This window comes from Micropterus dolomieu, linkage group LG01, assembly GCF_021292245.1.
Source record: "Micropterus dolomieu isolate WLL.071019.BEF.003 ecotype Adirondacks linkage group LG01, ASM2129224v1, whole genome shotgun sequence".
NCBI lineage: Eukaryota > Metazoa > Chordata > Actinopteri > Centrarchiformes > Centrarchidae > Micropterus > Micropterus dolomieu.
In genome coordinates, this window is record NC_060150.1 from 9,935,563 (window position 1) to 9,957,662 (window position 22,100).

The following is a 22,100-nucleotide window of genomic DNA, read 5'->3' on the forward strand; positions in this document are numbered from 1 at the left end:
CTGTCATGATCCTGTCTGTGTGTCTTGTTTGGGAGTCTGAGTTTAGTTCCATGTCCTTAGTTCATGTTTTGGTATTCATTCCTGGTCCTTGTTTGTATTATTGTGATTTGGTCTGCTCTGTATTCTGTGTCTTAGCTCCTCGTTCTGTGTCTCGGTTTATGTCTTAGTGTTTTGGGTTCTGTCCTGTGTCCAGTATCAGTTATATAGTCTGTTGTGTTTTGGGGTTCACTCATGTCCGTCTCTGTCTTGTCTGTCGTCTAGTGTTCAGTAACTCTTGTCGTGTCTGTTACCCCAGTGATCCCTCTGCATGTCTGTCTCTGTTTTCCCCTGCTCGCTCTCTCCCTGCTTGTGCCTCGTTAGCCTCATGTCTTTCACCTGTGTTGCTCCCGCCCTGCTCGTTAGTCCCTGTGTGTATATATACCTGGTGTTTCTGTCTTGTCCTTGTCGGCTCATTGTATGTTGTCACCCTGAGTTGCTGTGTGTGTTTTTTGTGTCGTCAGCCTCACTCGTCGTGTCTCCGTGTTTCCCTGCTCGTTTTGGTTTTCTGTTGGACAACCTTTGTTTTGGACTTAGTCTTTCAGCCACTCAGTTTGTAAGTGTGCTCACCTTTTGTTTAATTAAAACCCTCGAACTGTACCTGCTCCACTCTGTGTCCTGCGTTTGGGTCCTCCAACCTGCTTAACTCAGCCATCCGCCGTAACATTACCTGCTTAACATTCAGCATTTTGGCATTTAGCTGTTGTTCTAGAATAAATTTTTTTTGGCTGTGCTCTTGATTGACATGAGACGACACTGATTAAACATGCCAGGATATTAAGTTAGTCTTTAACATGGATGCAGCCTTGTGGTATACATTGAGATGCTGTAAGATTGACATGTGCACATGGGCATCATGGACTACTAGAAATAAAAAATAAAAAGTCAAGAAGGATGCAATTATTGCTGAACCACAACTGGAGATTAAGAGACACACACTAGCCTAAGCAAAACTGCTTAGTCACACATAGAGTAGACCAAACCTTACTCTACAAAGAGAGTGAGTCCCTTGCAGCAACAGTTAAATGAAAATTAATTAGGTTTTATTTGGTAGTCATTAATCTGCTAAATGTGCAGATGAGTTTTATGAGTGTAGCGATGAAACATTGTTATAGGTTAACTTGCAGATGGAGACTTTACCATAGTGGTATACAAAAGTTCAATTTACAATACAAAAAAGGTAAATGTAATGATCTTAAATGCCAGTGTAGCTCTCAGGATGACCTAGAAGAATGTTACTGTTGACTGTATTGAAGATTACAGGTTTCTGAGTGACAGTGGCTTTGCAAAGCTTGTACGTCAGAATTAACAGCAAGCAGATCATTAACAGCCAACTTCCAAACCTTCGGGATGGGCTTATTAATTGCAGCTTAATTGCTGCTGTTTTAACAGCAGATGGCACAGTGCCAGAGGGAAGTTCCACATTAACTTTATTACAGTAAGTCTAAACTGGGAAAAAGTTCTTTAAGTGCAGGTTGTTTAGAGGTCAGTACTTACTTATAATCAAAATAATAATAATAATTTTCAAGGAAAACAATTTGAGCTGCTTGAAAAGCATTGGTAGGATGGTGTTTCAGTGACCTAATTAGTTTCACTACTGTGAGTGCACGTTTACTGTACACTTAAACCTTACATGCTAGGAAGCTGAGTCTGGTTGAATACCATTCCCGTTCCAATTTTCTGCAGGTGTGTTTAAGCATCGCAAAACCATCCCGCCACAGTCTAATTTGCAAAGCCATAGTTTCAAAATTAACCGAAAATATTTTTACATATCTCATAATAACATTTCGGATTGTGGATTATGGTAAAGCCACTGAAATGGACCAGTCCGAGCTGACAGGCACGCTAGCGACTTTATCCAGTCAGTTTCTCTCTTTACAAAGACGTGTTGCAGTATGAGAGCCTTACCTGAAGAGAGGCTATGAAATCTATATGTTGCATGATACAAGAACCAAACATTATTTATCAAATCTGGGTCGGACTTGATTAATTTAGCGCGAGGATACTCGTGACAATGTCCGTTTTTCAAAATAAGGTGTCTATACAGTATGGAAATAAGATTAATTGGATTATATTCTCAGAAAGCATAACACATACTACATGTGTCCATTAAAAGTAAAAAACGCAACAACTATAAAACGTTAGGGAAATTACTTATTCTGTTTTCTATTCTTTGATTTAGGTTTGCTGGAATAACATTAAATAAATGTTGACTATTTTTGCTGTTCCATCACCATTTATGTCAGGTTTTAGAAAGATTGAGGACAGGGGTGCGGATACAGAACACTCAAGGCCAGTCAAAGTAAAGAGTTTATTCACAGAGGACTGAGGAACTAGTACAAAGTGGTAGTAGGTGAGATGTGAGCAGGGACAGGCCGTCCTGGGCAGTGCCAATTAGCTCTCCTAGAGATCCTCCAAGCAGGAACAAACCGGATTCGGCAGCTTGAAAAAGGAGAAAGACAAAAGAACGTTAATCTGGGTTCAGGCAGAGAACACACTGGAAACATACTAAATGCTCAAGAAGCAAAGCTGGCCTGAAGTACTCAACCAAGTGATGGCTAGGAATAATCTGGCGATGAGTCTCAGGGAGCCCCACATCTGAAGACCTGCCAAGGGAAAGATACACCCACACACGCCCACAGAACACCACAGGAAAAAAAAAGGAATAAACCTCCAAGTGCCACAGGACCAACTATGACAATTTATAGCTATACAATGGGTTTATGATCAAATAGTTTACTATAGCATTATAACATTGTTTACAAGAATGCAAAGTTCTTCATAGATAGCCTTTTTAATTTTGCACCAAATTAATGCATTTAACTTTAAAATGTAGAAACTTTTCTTCGGGGGTGGGGCATGTCCCCGGATCCTCCGAGAGGTTCCAAAGCTCACCCACCATAGTTTCTTAAAATCCTGTGGGAAACACTGTGTTAAGCAGTTCAGTTCTAAACAGTTGATGCATCTGATGCAGTTTGTCGAAGGCATAGTTCCCAGGTGTTTTTTGTTTGTTTTGTTGCATGTGAAGAATCTGCAATCTTGAGATTTGAGGAGACCATGAAACATGGATAGAAGGTGTGTTCAAGGTGTTTACTGAGTGACCCGTGTGTGACTGAATTGTTGTGCTGTAAATGTTAGTCTTTGCGACGTGTTCTTTGCCAGAAAGCTACCCTGATAAGGCTGAAATAAATTCAAATGAAGCATTTGGACTTTTCTTTTCATTTTTTTGGAATATCTGTCTTTATCATCATATCTGTCTGTAATACAGCTCATCACAACACGGTATTGTAATATAATTTTGATCATTAAAAACCTTCAGAACCTCAAGAAAAAAAGAGAACTAGACAACAAGGCTTGCTGAGACAGTTCGCCTATGCTGTTAGTGTCCATCTGAAAGCTGCAGGCAGGAGCAGTTTTAAAATGCAGGCTCCCGGGTGGACAGTTGCCATCTTGCCTCTGGCTTTATCAATGCTGGCATCTGACACTGGCAACAGTGCTAGAGCTCAACCCTCCTTTGAAAAAGAAAAGATAGGGTCACGTATTTCCACTTCGCCCTTTCGCACTTTTAACAAAGACATTGCCTGGATGATATCTGGAAAGAAGGAATGAAAAGTAAATCTGCCCTTCATGGAGGTTGCTGGGGAAAGAAATCCATGAACTAGATTCCCCTGTACATTGAGTGTTTTACACACAGAATGTCCACTTTTGAGTATTGTTTTGCAGCTTGTTACCAAAGACTGTGACAGAGAAATGAATCTGATCAGAAAATAAAGAGGTTAAGCTCTCCCATGCATCATTCCATAAGCAGATTCAACACATACTCATATCTAAAAGACAAAATAGGATGATGTTTTGGGCCGTTTTCCAAAACAACATACAGATGCTTCTCAGAAAATTAGAATATCATGTTAGAAAATTAGAAGTTAATTTTTTTTCTATAATTTGAGGCGAAAAGTAAAACTTGCATTAATTATGTATTCTAATACTGTCATATTTTGAGAGATGGATTTTTGATTTCTATCAGCTGTAAACTGTATTCATCCAGATTAAAACAAAAAAAGGCCTGGAATATTTCACTTTATGTGTAATGAATCTAGAATATATGAAAGTTTCACATTTTGATTAATAATGAAATAACTTTTTCACGATATTGTAATTTTCTGAGATGCACCTGTATGTGTCCATTGGAAAGTTCAACGACATATATGACCGTTCTCCAAAACAAAATGTAAAAGCATTGGTAAGTATCAGTCCAGCAACAGGCGCACTGGAACTCACATGAAAGTCACATGACATTTAACACGTGGTAAACATTGTGAAACAGTTTGGGTTAAAATAAGTATATCACATAAGTTACATGACATAACTCATCTACAAAACATTACTTAACTTCAAACATGTCAACTTTGACTTTCCATTCACACGGGACTCAAACCTTTGTCTCCTGAGTGAAAGTCCTGAGTTTACTTGACACCGATTTTTTTCTCTCTTTATACTACATCACCTGACTTCTTCTGCCACTAGAGCAGCCTAATAAAAAACATAAATATGGGTCCAAATGAGCTATCTAATAATCTACCTATATGGCCGTTTCTCTGGTGCGGATGGGCTGGAAGATGAAATGTACTTGTGGACATTGATGATATTGTACTGTACTCCCAAAACCCCAAAGTGCTCACAAATGATGTTTCCTGTTTGTTTGCCTCTTCCATTTCTATTTGATAACAGTCTGTCTTTTTTATGCATCACCACTACACAGTAGTGAAGGAAACAGAAACTAATGTATATGTCTAGCTGTCTAAAAACTTTGTACTTAGATATACTTCGGACAAAATCATGCAAGTAAATGCATTAAATGTGCCTCAAGGCCACGAGTACAAGCTTGTGAAATTGAGTGTGCACTGAGGTGCTGTGAACAAGACTGTTTTGACAAGTTCTGACTGCAGAATGCAAATAATGGAAGAACCATGCAGGGCTGTTTTTAGAACCTGCTATAATGTTTGTATTTGGATTTCAGCAGGTAGATCATCAAGTAAGACATGATAATGGTGGCTCGTGCAATGCCCACTTTTCAGTATAGCACACTCAAGGTAATCATCTTCTAGTGCTTTTCTTAGCACCTTTACTCATCTAAATTCCTGTAATTTTCTTCTTGTTGTCCACATTTTTAGTACTTTACATTATATCCATTAGGGTTGGGCCGATAGATGATGCCATCGTCCATCAGCGATGGCTGACAGACATCACAACGTTGAGCCTCCCCCCCAGCGAAAAAAATCTCAAAGTAAAATCTCAAATTACACTACCCTGTGAAAGCAGGTTTTAATGACCACGAAAATTGTTATTATTGTTTTGTTGCACCTGCCTCCGAATTCTCTTCTCCCCACACTCTGATACGCTCACACACACCTAAACCTCAGGTAAACACCCCGGCTTGCCCCGCCTCTCTCTGTCTCTCTCCCCTCGTCTGCTCCATTTTCTCCATCAGCAGTATGTTTTATAAAGTCGCCTAAAAGACTGAGAACTAGGGCTGTCCCTGACTAAGGATTTACATACATATAGACATAATCCTGTCTATAGTCGACTGATAGTCGAATCATGTGTGTGTTTGTGCGTGGCGATTGCGGGTGGGGGGGTTACACATGGTAGCTCCGCTTTAATCTTGAGAAGCTGCAGAGCTTCTTCGCACTTTTAAAAACATTTATTGAAAGTTTTATTCTTTTTACATGTTTATTTACAGCATTAAACGTTGAAATGTATATTGTAATAGGCTGTATATTAACTTATTGGGAGAAAACTGGTAGTTCTATGAAAAATCAGATGTCGAGCTCAAAATCTGATTTTACATAGAACATAGTTTCGCTGCAAAGCTTCGGCTGTGAAATTGACAGTCGAATCAGGCTCCGCCCATCGAATCATCGAATCTTCGACTATTGGGGGTCAGACCTACTAAGACGTTCTTTCTCCTCATCAGTGCGCAAATCTGAAACAAGCACCACGGTGGTTGGCATTTTAGTGTTCGCTCCAGGAAAGTCTCAGGTCAAACTGAGCGTGTCATTCCCCTATCAGGAAACGGTAAAACTGTAAACTACCAAAGAGTAAAATTAGCAAGACAAGAGGGCATGATGTTGATTGGCAATCTATACAGGAAAGTGAGCATCTCTTTATTTTTCGTTTCATTTTATATGAAAAAAACTTTTCATTTGTACCTAGACACTTGGCTCCGTATTATATTTTGGATCTTTTAATTCCTTATGAACCGTTGTGTGGCTTGAGATCTTCGGGCATGTATCTCCTGTCTCTTCCTGAGTGCAGGCTGAAATCAAAAGGGGACAGAGCCTTTGCTGTCAGGGCCCGAGGCTCTGGAATGACCTGCCTAAGGAAATAAGTCAGTGTCTTCTTTTAAGTCTTTTCTACAAATGCAGTTATAAGAAAGCATGTCCTAATTTTATCTGAGCCACCTTTTCATTTTGAAGTATTGCTTTCTTGTTTTATCCATTCTCTAACCTGTTTATTTTAATGTGTTTACTTTCTTATCATTTTTATTTTTTGCCTCATTTATTTTGTGATTCATTATGGTATTTTATTTTATCCTTGTCTCTGTGAAACATTTTGTTTTGATTGGTGCTCTATAAATATAGTTTAGTATGATCATTATTATAATAAAATAATTGACAGTGGGTGATTAGAGATGTCTCACTGGTGCATCTGGTTCCAATTAGTTCTTTGGAAGGTTAGTTATGATGTTTGATGTGAGATTGTTCCTGTTAAACTCATTTGTAGAAATAGTGGGATGTTATGTCAGAAAACCTCTTAGGGAAAAGGTCCGTGTGGAGGGTGTGTTTGACTTTGTGATTGTGATTCCTACCAGCAGTGTTTTAATGGAGACATATTATACTGCATTTCCAGTTCTATATTGTTGTTCTGTCACTCCTGTCCCGTCCACACCAGCATTTCCGCTGCATTTTGGAGTTGATCTCCGTCTACATTAAATCGACTGAAAACACACAGCTAGGACCTGTTCAGGTGCACTGGGCATGCGCGTGCCAGTGTAAACATGAAGCAGATGGTCTATTCCGTAGTTACAGAAGATTTGGCGAAAGAATAAATAAATGCAGACTAAGCATTAGACCAGTTTTTTTGTTGCATGGATCAATAACGAGCTGGGACTGTTACTGAATGTAACACGGGAGTGTGGTGTCAGAAAACAGACTGGGCGTTGTTCCAAAGTAAACTGCGACATGCACAGTACAAGTGTAGGTAGATGAGTGTTATTTGCACTGTACAGAATATTTTAATAAAAAATTGATGTCAAAAACCCGGTCAGCACCATCGTGTTTCTGCTTTGCAAGACCCAATCAGAGAGCCGAGCGTGAGCGGTTGCATCACCGTTTCTAAAGTCCTCCGTTTTGCCCTGTCTTCACTAAAACGCCCTCCGGAGTTTTGAAACGCAAAACGGAGTCGGCAGCGTTTCCAAACTTCTCCGATTTAGGTCTTCGTTTTCATTGTTGTAGTCTGGACGGGAGGTGCAAACGTAGCAAAAGGTCTCCGTTTTAATTCGAAAATGCAGTAGTGTGAATGGGGCCTGAGTTTCCCTACTGGTCATTTCAGAACTGAAGAAGTCTCTTCGATGTGGGATGCAACGTCTTCTAGTGTCTTCAACCAAGTCCAGTTGCCCTTGACTTTAACCTTCTTTGGACAGCTTTGCATGATTCAAAAGTTCAAAAAAGGAATTTTCAATCTTATACTGGCTGTTCACGTAGAGCTTCATTTCAGCCTCTGTCTGAAACAAGCTGTAGATGCTTCTGTTTCTTTAAGCCCCCCCCTTTCAAAGCCTAATGTCTTCTGATTGGCCAAGACCTGAAGCATGTTACCAGGCTGTTGTTGCTTCTGAGCTGTACAGACAGACTGAGCATAGCTGTGTGGAGCAAATGACCATATATGGAACACCGGCTCCGTCTAGCTCCGTGTGTCCTCAAACGGAGCCGTTGATAGAAAAAAGCTGTTGAAAAATCTGAGTTTTTGGCTCACAGGGATTTCTTTTAAATAGTTTAACCTCATTATTTGAAGCTTTGGCCATGTTTAACATGAACATCCAACATTGTAACATTGTAGATAAGTCATAAAATATGGGAATGCATAATAGGTCTCCTTTAACTAAAACACAGATAAACTTAACCAAATCATTTTAGTTGCCTAAACCTAACCAGCCATTAAGAATAGAGGTGGCAAATCAGAAAACTGTTTAAACTGGCTAACATTATTTTAGTAAGGATCACATGTGATTTAGAAGGCACAGATATTTATCGTTTAGGCTTCGGAAGTGTTGTCCATTTTTGTTTATTACTTTGGAGGCATTTTGGGCTTCCAACTGTATTGACTAGGTTCTTGGTTCCAGCTGATAATTGGTTGAGGGCATTGCAATAACATTCATTCTTTTTTCACATTCTAACAAAAATATTATACACACACACTATATAAGATAGACATTTTTTCTGTAGTGCACCAACTGTTATCACCATGTAAACGTGAAGTAATATTTCCCAATAATAACCGAGATAGTGCCACCTGTCAGATACCTGGAGATGCTTTCGATAACGCAGGTGAAAGACATATTTCATCCCAGAGTTTCAGTTTTTCTCCTTCATGGTTTCTCCTCTTTCATCCACAGTGATTTATGTGATTTCCCACCCACTCAGTTTTTTCTTCCCCCTTTCAACTCAAGCTCTCATGTAGAATTCCCCCATTTTCCACCTCGCCTGTTAGACTATCAGCAGGATCGCGTCGCTTTAGAGTGAATTATTGATTCGATATTTTCCTCGACCTGAGCTGTTTGGTTTGACTCACACACGTTCTTTCTTAGGATTTTCCTGAAGCACAGGTATCTGATTAGCGGGTCAAATTGAACTGCACTGGGAGAAAAGAAAATGATTTTAATAAGCAGGAACATCTGCAGAGATTTGTGATTATTCTGCTGATTAGAATATGAGGGAGTGCACATTAAACTGCATTTTAAGGAGGTCTGTTGTAAAATCCATTAAGACTGGTTTTACACAGCTCACAAGGTTAATATTTTTTCACTACATTAACGTTGTAATCTGCAAGATTACCAATTTAACGTTCCTTAATTTTTCATAGCCAAGCCTCTGTCCTTTTAGCATAAGGGATAATGTAGATTTTTACTTCACAGCAGCTGCCCTCCTGATATTCATGCCCTTTTTTGTGACAGAGGTTTCCATGTAAGCTCTCATCTTTTATCACACGGGGCATCAGAGTTTGATCGTGGGTTGATTATGTCTTAAGGTTGGCTGTAAAGATGACAAGTAGAGAATACTGTATGCGAGCCCGAGGAAAGCCTCACGCTTCACACTTTGATGTCAGTATCCAAGCGTTTCACCTGTTGCTGTACTGTATTTCTTGGCTGCTGCCACCACGACCTGACCTCTGATAAGCGAAAGACCATGCACCAGGAGTGTCTTTTTTTAAACAAAATCCTTCCAGTTAGCTTCTTCATTTTGCCTGCTCATTGTAAAAACATGTTTGAATTTCTAACACAAATTTGTCAGATCTTAAGAAGAATCAGTAAACCATTTTTAAAAAAGTACAACCAAAAAACATAGTTTCCTGCGAGACTGCTTAAGTGAGTGACTGCAGATGAGATCCACTGTATAAATGTATTTCACAAGGAAATGAATGCCATGAGGATGATTCCATTCATGAACCAAACTAAAACCAAAAATACAATCTCATTTACCTCCACTGGTATCCATGTATATGGAGATAACTGCCTCTGTGATTTCTGCTGCCAGTCTAATACAGTGCAGATGAATAGAGTTTTGGTTGCCAAGCTCACACCATTGAAAAATTAAATGAAAGATTTGAACAATGTGTCTGAATTACCCACACAACATGCTGTATACAAATGCCATTGGAACTACTTCCTACCAAAGAAATAGTCAAGGTGAAAAAGACAGTTGGATTTCATACATTGTGTCTTTACCTGATGTAAAAGACTTGAATATGTTGTCACTGCTACAGGAGCTTATTTATGTTGATCACATTTCTTATTGAGGACACCAGACCAGATATATTTCTCCAACAAGTCAATGTATGCAATAAATACAATGCTGATTAGCATTCAAAAAGATGTATTATCAAAAGACCCATATCTGGATTATCACCAGAATATAACAAATTTTTCACCGTAGGGTATCTTTTCAAAAAATCATCTGAATCAGGTGAATCTTGCTAACAAACAAAAAAGGAACAAATAACACAGAAACAGATGGAGTGAAAGCCATCTTCCAATTTGGTTAATGGGGGAAAAAAGTACATTATTATTCCACCACTGAGAGTGCACTCACTCTTGATCACGGTGCCAATTAAACAGCTTTGAAACAGACCTCTTTTCAGTCTCCATCTCAGGCAAAACTTATTGTACGTAGAATGTTAGAAATACTTTAGTACTGAAAATACTGACCAATAGTTTCTGTCAATAGAGTGCTTCCTCAAAACATCAGACAGGATCAACACATTCTTACTCGTCACATATTGACGCTTGGTCAAGGCCCTTTGGTGTCGCTTGTTAATGCCCTGTTGGTTATGCTTTGCAACAACAAATATGCGATTGAGACTGAGATTTTAAATAGCAAATACAAGTTGCTTTTGTTATAATAACATACACGAAGCATGACTCTCGGTAGTTTGTTCATTGCCATCCTCTTCATTTCCATTCAAAGCCTATTTCAGCATCACTTTAACCAGTCTTGAGGTAGACATGTGCAGAGAGTGTGAGGGTTTGGGTGAGACGATGACAGGCATGCACGCACTCTGTATTGAATTCAGGAAGATCAGAAATATTGCTGCTCCTTCAAATTTAAGTTATGGTCTCTATAAAATAATGTTATTGCTTGTAGTCCTGTGTGTTTATGGATTAGATTGTGTTTTACACTATATGTTATGTGTGGCATGAATATTGCCCTGCAGGGTTAAATTAAGTTTATTGGTTTGAATTGAAAATTGAATTGAGTTCCCTCAAAATAGGTTTGAAAAAGTTTCCGATACTAAATCATTAGAGAGCCGCCCCCCTGTGAAATCCTGTAGCTGTTATTGCTTTGTAAGGCATCTTTGCTATCTGCAAATCTGGGGCCATATCTGTGTACCTGTGCTGAGTTGGGAATTGTGTCAGCAAAATGACAATAAAGATAACAAAAGCTTCAGAAACCTCTATAAGAGATTCTGCTGAAAGTAGGATCCATGGGTCCAACTTGGCTTCGCACCAAAACTGCAATTTTATGCAGGGTTCCAAGGAATGTGGAATAATTTGTATTTGATCCATTTTCATTGAACTTAATAACATTCAAGATGCTATTTTGAGAAAGATAGCTCATTACAAGCCGTATTAATAGCTAAAAGTGTCTTGCTTGCAGAAATTCTGTGAGGCTATTTTTTACTCATCACATTAGTGAACTGTCAACACAAGAGACATATTCAGTTCTTTTTAGTCTGTGGCCCACTGCCCATGTTACATTCAGACTTGTAGCCTGTGCCAAATAATCTATGCTCTTTTCTACTGTATTTTCCACTTTCTTGAAGATGTTCTAAAGTATTTGTGTCACTTAAATGCCCATAGAAAGGTAAGACTAATCCACATGCTACACAAGTGGCTGCATACAGAAATTTAACAAGCACATTCCTGTAGATGTGGTAGAGCAAAAATGTAAGTTTTAATGGAACACAAGGCGGAATGAATTAATTCGCTAATGCTGCAAATGCGTTGTGACCATGCAGCAACCAAGATGTCAAGTTATCAACAACCAAGACATGAAATCATGTACGGTGTGTTAAAGCTGGCTCCAATTATTGTATGAAATGCACTGTGTTTCCAGGGAGACGGGCAAAATCAATCCTCTGAGCAGAAACTAAGTGCTAACCCTGTCTATCACGTGATCTAAACAAAATGAAGGTTTTGACTGTTGTCTGTTTCATGCCATTCAACCAGCAGGCAAGCACTGGGCATTTGTTGCATTGCAGTGGAGCTAACTAAAAGAATTTCTTTTCTCAGCCATCTATATAAAATTGTGTACTGTGTATCTTTTGAAAACTGTGCTTGTTATCCTAATTCTGCAGGCAGTTTTTATTGGGTAAAATTAACCATTTTATTAAGAGAGGACACACTTACTTACTTACTTACAGTTTATAAAATTTGATAGTGGTGCTAATGAAATGTCAAGGGGACATACATATTAAATGCATTATTCTGGAACAAATTAATGCATCTTAAAATGTGTGCTACAGTATGCTAAATTAGATAAAATGTGTTTACTTTTGCAGAACTGTAGCTACAAGTGACAGTTACCGGGTACTGGTAAATGTTTAAAGATGGCATAATAGTAGCATAAGTAGAGAAAAGTCATAAAGTCAGTTTGCCAACATTAGCTTACATCAGCTACTGTAAGATAGTGGTCAGACCAGATCATGTAAGGCTGTTGGACAAAAGTCCTCAGTGTGTTGAATTAAAGTGTACGTAACGTTTGAGAAACTAGCAAGAGACAGATTTAGAAAGTATCTGAAAAAATCCCACCCTCTCCCTTCAGGCCTCCCTCTAAAGCTGCTCCCCCAAACACAGTGTGTGCGCAGGTATGCAGGGAGTAGGTCAGCTGTGCTTATTACAGTCCTGCGACAAACACCGGATTTTTTTCATTTTTGCGTCAGGGCATTTGATTTATTGATTGCTGTCGGGGTCTAAAGAGAATTTCAACAAATACAAGATTCTGAAATATATATCACACCCTAGCTTTAAGCAATTAAATTATGGATTCATCCTTTCATTTGTCAGAGTTGTTTATTTTGCCTGGTTACATATCCTGGCTTTGACTTAAATATAATTATTCTAAGTTTAAACCTCTTAAAATGATTTATATATACTTTGGTACATGAAATAACATACCAGGCCAGTATCCCTAGGAATTATGGCCATAATAGGTGATTCTGCACTTCAAAATGTACTTCCAGTGTCAGAATTCAGTGCCAATGCAGGGAGTAGGCTAGAGTGCCCTTTATGTAGTGAGGTAGAAAGTAAGTGTATGAAGGTCAGGGTGATGCATGGCCATGTGGCATGTCCGGCTTTCTAGGAGAAGACTGGAGTCTGTGTCCCTTCACTGACCTATAAGTAACATTTGCTTTTCTATTAACCCTAACCACCATTTCCCCCTAACCATAACTAGTTGTTTTAGTTGCCTAACCCTAACCATACTTAACCCATAGTTTATCTGCTACCATAGTTGTCATTGGTGGATACTATAGAAAGCGAGTATTTGAAAAATGAAAAAAAAGTTAAATTAACGCCCCAGGATATCACAGAATCTAATTTCTTGTTTGCTAACAGGGTTGTAACATACAGGGGCTCGACACAATAAACATACTATTGAATGTAATACAGTATAGCCTAATAATAAATACTACCTTTGCAAAGTTTATAGTTCAAATATATCATTTTTTAAAGCTCTTAATAACTTTTTGTTCCAGTTGGTTGTTCTCTCTCATAGAAGAATTCACATAAAACACATTTAGATCAAACCCGTTATTCTGATTTGACGTAGTGAATATTGAAGGGGCTGTTTTGTTGATAGGAATCAAATTCAGCTGTCCTTTACTGCAATACCTCAAGTTCTGAACCTCCAGTGCTATAAGGATTCAAGGATAGGTGATATCAGAGGGTCCACTAGAAGCCTGCGGGTCTAATGGAGGCTGCACACTTGGCACTGCTGATAGTTACACCCCATAGCTGCCGAAATATCAGTGATTACCAAAGAATCCTTCTAAAGGAAAGAGAGAAATAATTCTTCTGCAGAATTGCAAGCCGGAACATTTTGCTAAATCTTAAATATTGTTGCTTTCGAGTGGTCAGTACAAACTGTTCAATAGAAAATCTGCTGTGTGGTGAAGTAGCTTGTTAAGTCAGGAAGGAATCTCTGTAGAGACATCCAGTTAAATATTTCATCTTAGTTTGTACATGAAGTGCCAGAGTTAAATGATGATCGTGCAGTACAGGCTGAATCTTTTAACAGAAAATGTGTCATCATCAAGACCAGATAAAACATGTCCTTCCTCTCCTTGATCTTCTATAGGATAGCCCTAAAATCTGATACCCATTAAAACCCAAAGGGCTGACATGAGCCTTAGCCCCAGTTTGTCTCTCTCATGCATTCATCTTTTCTACATTTGAGGATTTTGTGTTGATAATTACTGTCAAGTGACAGAAACTGGCAGTGGTTTCCATCAATAATAAATACTGTATGAGTATAGTACAAAATCAGCCATACTTTTAACAAACATATCCATCTTGCTAGTGTAAACACAATAAATGCATTGTTACATACATATGATAAAGTAAATCGAAAAAGTAATTGTATTTATATATAAAAAAGAGACAAATTGTAGTCTTTGGTGTACTTTGGCTTGCTTTCATAACTATAAAAAATAAGTAAAATAACTATACTTGTATCACTTAATGTCATGGATTACTTTTTCTAAAATCTGTTTTTCATCATCCATATGATTTTTTTCTTTCATTTATCAGAGGCTGTTCCCACAAATACTGAAGGTCTGCTTCACCAAACAGGCACGAGGATAGTAAACACTTCAAAACATTTGCCGTGTTTCATCTCTCCCTCAGTCTGACGATCATCTTTGGAAGCAAAAGGTCAGGATTGTGCAGGCTTTCATGTCGATACCAACCAAAGCTTGTGTAAAGACAGATTCCATCACTTGTCGTCTTTATTACAAATATTACATGCAATTCTTATGCATCAACATTCTTGAATATTGGAGGAAGGTGGGTCTTCGTCCAGTCTTAAAAACCTGACATAGATATATGTATACTGTAAACCAGGGGTCAGCAGCCTTTTTGAAATGCCCTTTTCAAATTTTCTTGTTAATCAGGGTGCCATATCAACAAGTTCAATAAAGACATCACATCAATATTTTATGTCCAAGGGATCTGTGATTTTATTCCATCCATAGACAACAAAAAAATGTTTCTCCCTTAATCAGGACATTGTAATAATATATATGAGTATGATATAAGGCAGCCATCCTTATGAAAACATCCAAATCTGAGTTGAAATCATTAACCTTACCAACATTGCACCAGTCTTGTTTATCAGATATGAACGTTACTTAGTTATAAAGACAGTAAATGTCAAAACAGGAGAATTAAGTATAACAAACAGAAATATGACAACTATGGAAAAATACTGCCATGCTAATAAAACATCCAATCTGAGGTGAAATCATTCATATTTTTCCTCAGCAATAAACCTAGATACTTACATATTTTTTTAACCCCCTGTGGTTAAAAATGTGTATGCTCAGTTCTCATTTCAGTATACTGCTTTGCATTCCCTCATTTCAAAAATGTTGCAATGGCAGGAAATGTCAAAAAGGGAGAATTAAGTGTAACAAACAGAAATGTGAGCACTAAATTATATTACCATGCTATAAGAAATCATCCACATCTGAGACAAAAAGAGACAGGGACAGAGCCCCTGTATGCAAAGTCATGTGTGTTACATGTTAACAGATGCCTACCATCAATGTGATCTCTGGCCCTGCTTTCCTTTCCTGTTATCTGGGGATCATACTTAGTCACTTAAAGTTGCACGCAAGCTACGGAGTGGTCAGTTGTCAAACGACTGCCGGAGGGGCTGAGCACGCTCTTCATGTGCGAAAATATCTGCTCACAGATATATGTTGATCTGAAGACTGTCAGCAAAGCCCATAAAGTGTTCCTAAGACAGCTAAACCTCTACAGATATCCAGCAGTTCCGTGATCATGCACTGCAGTGGTTTTCAGCTGTTTGTGTAGCTCTGCAAACCTTGTTCAGCTGCATTTCCACGTCCCCTGTATCCAGCCAGTCTATCAGAGATAAATCCAGTTCATGTCCATCAAAGCTATCGGGTTTGATCGAGAATGAAAACATGGGTCCATACTTGTGAAATTCCCGATATCGTGTTTTGAACTCCGACTCAAGCCCGCTGATGCATTTGCATATTTCTGCGGTGCTGATGCTGTGCTGTGTGTACAGCTCCCTTTAGTGTCTGAAATAGCGGAAAGAAAAAAAAAATATATACCAGCTTTCCAACAAAAGCAGTTCATGTATTGTACATGTCCAAGACAGTTTGCCCTGCACCTTGCTGGTGGAGATTGAGCTTGTTGAGGTATCCAGTAATATTCGTGGGAAACATGAGTTTCATAACCCACTCCTCGTCATGCAGTTCTGGATAGTCTTGGCCTTTTTCAGCCAGAAAGGCTTTTATGGCATCAAAGCAGCCAACAAACCTCTCCAAAACTTTTCTGCCGCTTAGCCACCTGACTGTCGAGTGGATAGGGATATCCTTGTATGCGCAGTTCATTTCCTTGAGCAGGGACTGGAACTGTCGGTGTGTTAGAGCAGATTGCTTAACTGTGAAGTTAACAACTTTCACCACTTTAGCCATGACCTCATTAAGATCTGCATTTGACATTTGTCTGTGAAAGGTGTAATTTGACATGCGGATGAGAGTGTGCTTCAACATTTCCCAAAAACTCTCTTGCACACTTGTTGCCATGCCACTGGTTAAGCTACCACGTGCCTAAGGTGGCATGCGTGCCTATGGTTGCTGACCCCAGCTGTAAACCAAACTGTGTGCCACAATATAACAGAAAAGGGAAGTACTTTTCTAAATGCCTTTTTAAATGCATTGTATTCCTCTTCCTAAATCAAGTCACTGGATAAGTGGGGTAGCCTTGATGCAGTCACCTCAATACAGAATCTGAGACAAATAGTCTTTTTGTTTTAGCGCTCTTATATTGTCATAATCTTCACCATGAAAAATGAAAGCATTTGTTATTTCATTTTTCTTTGGTTGTGTGAATAGTGTATTCCCTCTCTTAGTAGCAAAGGTGGAGGAAGCGTGACATTGTTAAAGTGCCACAATACCTCTTTGACAAAAGGTCAAGTTGGATGGTTATTTTTTACAAAGTGTGAACTTTGACATTGGAGTTTGTGGTTTACATTCTGTCACCTACTGTCGTCTACTGATCACAGGGTTGGCGGTTCGATACCTACCCTCTCTTGTCCTTGTGTGGTGTGACACTGAACAGCAAATTGCTCCACATGGTTGGCCAACACCTTGCGTGGTAGCCTGCTGATTTCAGTCTATGAGTGTGTGCTTGAATGGTTTAATGAGTGGCAAAAACCTTGTAAAGCGATTTGGATTAAAGTGCTATTTAAATGTAGCCATTTACCTACTCCACCAACAGTGTATGTGTTTGGTTATTTTAACCATTAGCACGATCTTTGCCTAAGCCCTAATGAAATACATTTATTTGGCTAAACTTAATCAGACCTTAAACATAAGGGTTGTAGATCAGAAGAAAAATCACATAATCTGGTTTAGGAGAGAAATCTGATTCCTGACCTGTTGCGCATATACACTGATTTACAGTAACCACATTACTACAGTGCATGGAAATGTTCTCCTATTACTTGTGTAATCTAAGTAACCTGGTTTTTGCCTGTAAACATACTGAACCTAGGATCAAACTATCCATATACAGTACATTTCACATCCTTAAAATCCATCTTCCACAAAGTTACAAGTTACACAAGCTTAAGTAACACCCACAGGAATTTACACATCTTAGCTGTAATATCTTATAGTAGGAAACTCCTGGTTCACATTTTTTAGAAACATTTAGTACACTGTGTGTACAATTATAAGGCAAATTGTATTCCTCAGGATTAATTTTATTGTTGAACAAACACAATTCTCTCAGTCAATCCAAAATGTAATTGAACCTCAAACCTGAATGTTTTTTTTTAAGAAAAGGAGAATATATGTGTGCAGAATTATTAGGCAACTAAATTGCAAAAAACATTTCTGTCAATTACTTGTTTATTCTCAATTTTTAAAGTAACCATCAACACAAAATATTTAGTGACCAATAGCCAACCTTCTTTTCAATAACTACCATGAACCTTCCATAGCATGACAGTTTCTTGATCTGTTCACAATCAACTTTCACTGAAGCTGCAACCACAGGCTCCCAAATGCTGTTCAGAGAGGTGACTGTAAATCTCACGTTCTCAATAAGATTCAAGTCAGGTAAGGAAGGATACGAGGTCATTATTTTGGTATCTTTAAGGCCCTTGCTGGCTAGCCAAGCAGTACTTGGAGGCATGTGATGGAGCATTGTCCTGCATAAAGATCACAGCCTTCTTGAATGCTGCAGATTTCTTTCTGTATCACTGCTTGAAGAAAGTATCTTCCAGAAACTCGCAGTAAGTTTGGGAGTTGAGTTTCAGTCCATCTTCAAAAGTCCAACTATCCCACACTTAATGATAGTTGGCCATAACAGTACCCCTCCTCTACCTTGCTGGCACCTGAGTCAAAGTGGTGCCCTGTGTCCATCAGTGATCCAGCCACGGGTCATCCATCTGGTCCATCAAAAGTCACTCTCTCTTCATCTGTCCATAAAACCTGTCATATGGTATTTCGTTGCCCAATCTTGATGCTTCAACTTGGGAATCCTATTCAGTGTTGGATAGTTTCTTTTTTGTTATTTTGCCTATTTTACCTGAGGAAATGAAGCTGCCTAATAATAATGCACACACTTTTGCCACACCCTCCCTCATCACACAAAAATATATCACCTGAAAATTATATTCCAAACTCCAACAAGTATTCAAGTTTATATGGTTTATATGGTTTGGAGAAAAATAGTCTTTCAATCAGAATACTTAATTGCCTAAATATTGTGAAAAAAGTGAAGACCAAAACTTTATAGTGACTGTTGAACAAAAAACTGATAGCAATGTACATTTAAATGACTCCACTTATGCTACTTTATTCATTGGCACAGAAATTAATTTTTTTGACATTCTTCCAGGGAGACGTGAAAAATTGATTAAAACAAAATGTGCTACAGGCTCCGATTTCAGAGAAAGTTCTTTACAGCATAAAACCTAAAAAGCAAACAGAGTTCTTGTTGACTCTTGAGTGTTTTTTGTACAGAGTATAAGTCATACTTTATTGCTTTACTGATTTTTGCTTTGAGGAAGCTGAGCAATCCTTCATGTTCCGGTGTTCTTATATTTCCACCTGCTATCGCACACACAGGATATTAAGAAGCAGAGCTGAACAAGCGAAATAGCCAGGACCCAAGCCAAAATTCAAACCCACACGCAAGGCTATAGTGTGCGGTTGATTTTCCATAAAAGAACATTAATTCGCTCCACTCTTGAGACACTCTGTTTTACACTGGCATACTGGGGTCTAACAGAGTCGTTCAAACTGGTTTTCTCATGAATATTCCCGCACAGTGAGAGGTGGTGGTGGCAGTTGGTGTGACAGGATTAGGGTGGATATTTTGGAATGAGGCACCTGCTACTCTTGCTAGCATACTGTACTGTACTTGTCTAATTATGTCAGATTACATGGTCACCTAGGAAACCAACTAAAGACTTGGGCAGAAATATTGAAGAAGGCGCAATTTCCCTGACTGACAGGGCTATGTAATGATGTGCAGCATGCATAATTAAAAACATGGCACACTCTCTTTCTGAGTCTGCTGTTAAGCTGAAGCAGTTTTTAATGTTGTTCATGTGCCTTCACTCTAGTGTGCTCTGCACTGACAACTGTCCCCTGTGGGTGTGTGGGAAGGAGAGAGGAGGGGAAGGAGGGATGCGAGAAAAGGAGGAAGAGATGGCTGGCTAATGCCTGCTTCTTTTTTAGTGGCTGCTTTTAGATACGATCAAAATAAACATTGTACCTCAGAGGCACAAGCCAGGCTTCCGACGGTGTCAGAGTTCCTCTTTTTTTTTATCGCAATTTGTTCATTTATTTCTTTTGTGGTTGTCAGGCAATGAGTCAAACACACAAAGAAAGGAGATGGATAGAAAAGTAGAAAGATAGGCTGAAAGACATGCAGACAAACAAGCAGACAGGCCATGCTGCTGAGCACAGGGTGTACCTGGGGTATAACCTGTCTTGTGTTTCATGGGTCAGCTCTCGCATGGTCTATCCCCCGCCAGACGTTTAAGGATGGTACTTGGTTGCAGCCACAAAACCGGAACATGATGACCCAAATCTCGTCAGTATTACTCAAAGTTCTTATTTTAGGAGTTTTATTTTTGCACAATTGGGAAAATAGACATGCATATACTATTCAGTATTTTCTAATCCCAATTATTTTCTCAAAGACTTTCAAAGTGATGACGTGCCCTCACACTTGCGGGTTAAATTTATGCATTTTTTTGTTTTGTATGTCATCCTGTACTGTAGCTCCCCTTGGTTAAGCTAAGGGAAAACTCAGCCTTCCACCTCCATCCTGGGGGACGAGGGGAGTCGAGAGCTGACACCGGGAAAGGGGAGTCGTCTGTGGGGAAGCAGAGAGACGCAGTGATGTGACTGTGCCAAATGTTTACAGGCGAGCTGACATAGTTAGAAGATGGAGAGGGCTGAAACGAGGCTGTCTCTCTCTGCACTCTTGGAGGAACGAGAGATAGGAAATCTAGGTCATCCCCACTGATGCATTGCAAAGCGAACTTCAAACAAACCTGGCCTTTAGCGTGATGGCTCTCCAAAGCTGTGTTACATGCCATCAGAGACTGATCGCCATTTTCTGCCAAGAGCTACCACGAAGTGATAGAGTGGTTCTCGATATGGAGAATAGGCACAGGCACTGCAAACTCTATCTGTCAATCTTTCTGTGTGTTTGTGTATGAATATACCATACGTATACAAAGAAATCATCCTTTTGGGTTTGGCTTTGTAACCAGTTAGTTGGCCCGTCGTTAGACCACATGCTAGGTTTCTATTCCTCATCTGCCCTTCACTCGGAATTGCCTGAGGGAAGTCTTATCCGTAATCATAGCCCTGGGAATTGTGGTAAAAAGCTTTGCTCTTCTATTGAAGGCTCGATCTGTCTATTTCAAGGGCAGCTAGTTGAAACAATAGTGTTGTGTTGGAAAGGATTCCTTTCAGAGGCAGTTCCCTCAAAATGCATGTGTGTTGTTTTTTTCTGGATCTCAGTAAAATTAATTCCTCACAAATTCCTTTAACAGATTTTGTTCATTCATGTCAGTGAATTATTAATATAGTAAGACAAAGAAAAAATGTAACAACTTCAAATAATGGCTTTCAAGATTTACTGTTTTCCTTCGCATACAGTTGTGAAGACAAAATTTGAATCTAAGTGACTTCACTTGTTTGTAGAACTTTTCAAAAGCCTTTGTTAGTCTAGATGCATTCTGTTTTAGTCGAGATATTGCAAGCAACATAAAAAAGCCCACATTAGAAATGTATGAGCTTAAAGTCCAAATAAACCGAGACCCCATTAAAGAAAGAACAAAAACTTAGCCGTGTAGTTCAGAGGAGAGAGTGTTTTGTGCTCAACCTTGCAGAATAATTTTAGAATAATGTTTTATCATGTGCTGCATTACATAAGCTATAATTAATGGAGACAAGGCACAGGTTGTGGGTTTACTCATTGTTGGGTATAGGAAGGCTTTCTGACTAAGTGTTAAATAAATGGTGGGGCCTGCTCTTTGCTAACATGAAGGCTGAGTGCTAAAATGATTGTGGAAGTGCCAAAAGATGCTGTGCTTGAATGGCTGAAAACAACTGTACAAAAGTCAATGGTAAATCTTAATTTGTAGGTCTTTTTTTTACAACCAAATTCTAATGTGTTGTGGCGTTGACTAACATTACTTTCTACTTCTGCTTGAACTACTTCGACTACACTTACGAGTGCCAGGTGTCACAATGTGATCTGACATCAGTGAGGCTGATGTCATGGCTTAAGTCCATGTTCTTCTGTAACCTTTTTCTTCTTTTTGTTTCATGGTTTAGGGTCACGTTCAGGGACAAGTGTTTCATTTATGTCGTCTAAAGTGAACTTTTGAGTCATTGAACTCCGTTTCCCAGCAATCCTCCACGAAGTCACACCCAGGAATGAATTTAGCCCATAGACCAAGCTTTCAGCTATATATATATATATATAGCTATATAAATATAAG

General features: G+C 38.9%; 1 long non-coding RNA gene across 1 annotated transcript in view; it reads right to left on the minus strand.

Moving 5' to 3' along the window:
• Positions 1-2,333: 2,333 nt before the first annotated feature.
• The window catches only part of LOC123974937, an 85,497-nt gene continuing 65,730 nt past the window's right edge, over positions 2,334-22,100 (minus strand). The window contains exon 3 of the long non-coding RNA XR_006825967.1: positions 2,334-2,478. This is a non-coding gene — a long non-coding RNA (uncharacterized LOC123974937). The remainder of the gene's footprint in view (positions 2,479-22,100) is intronic.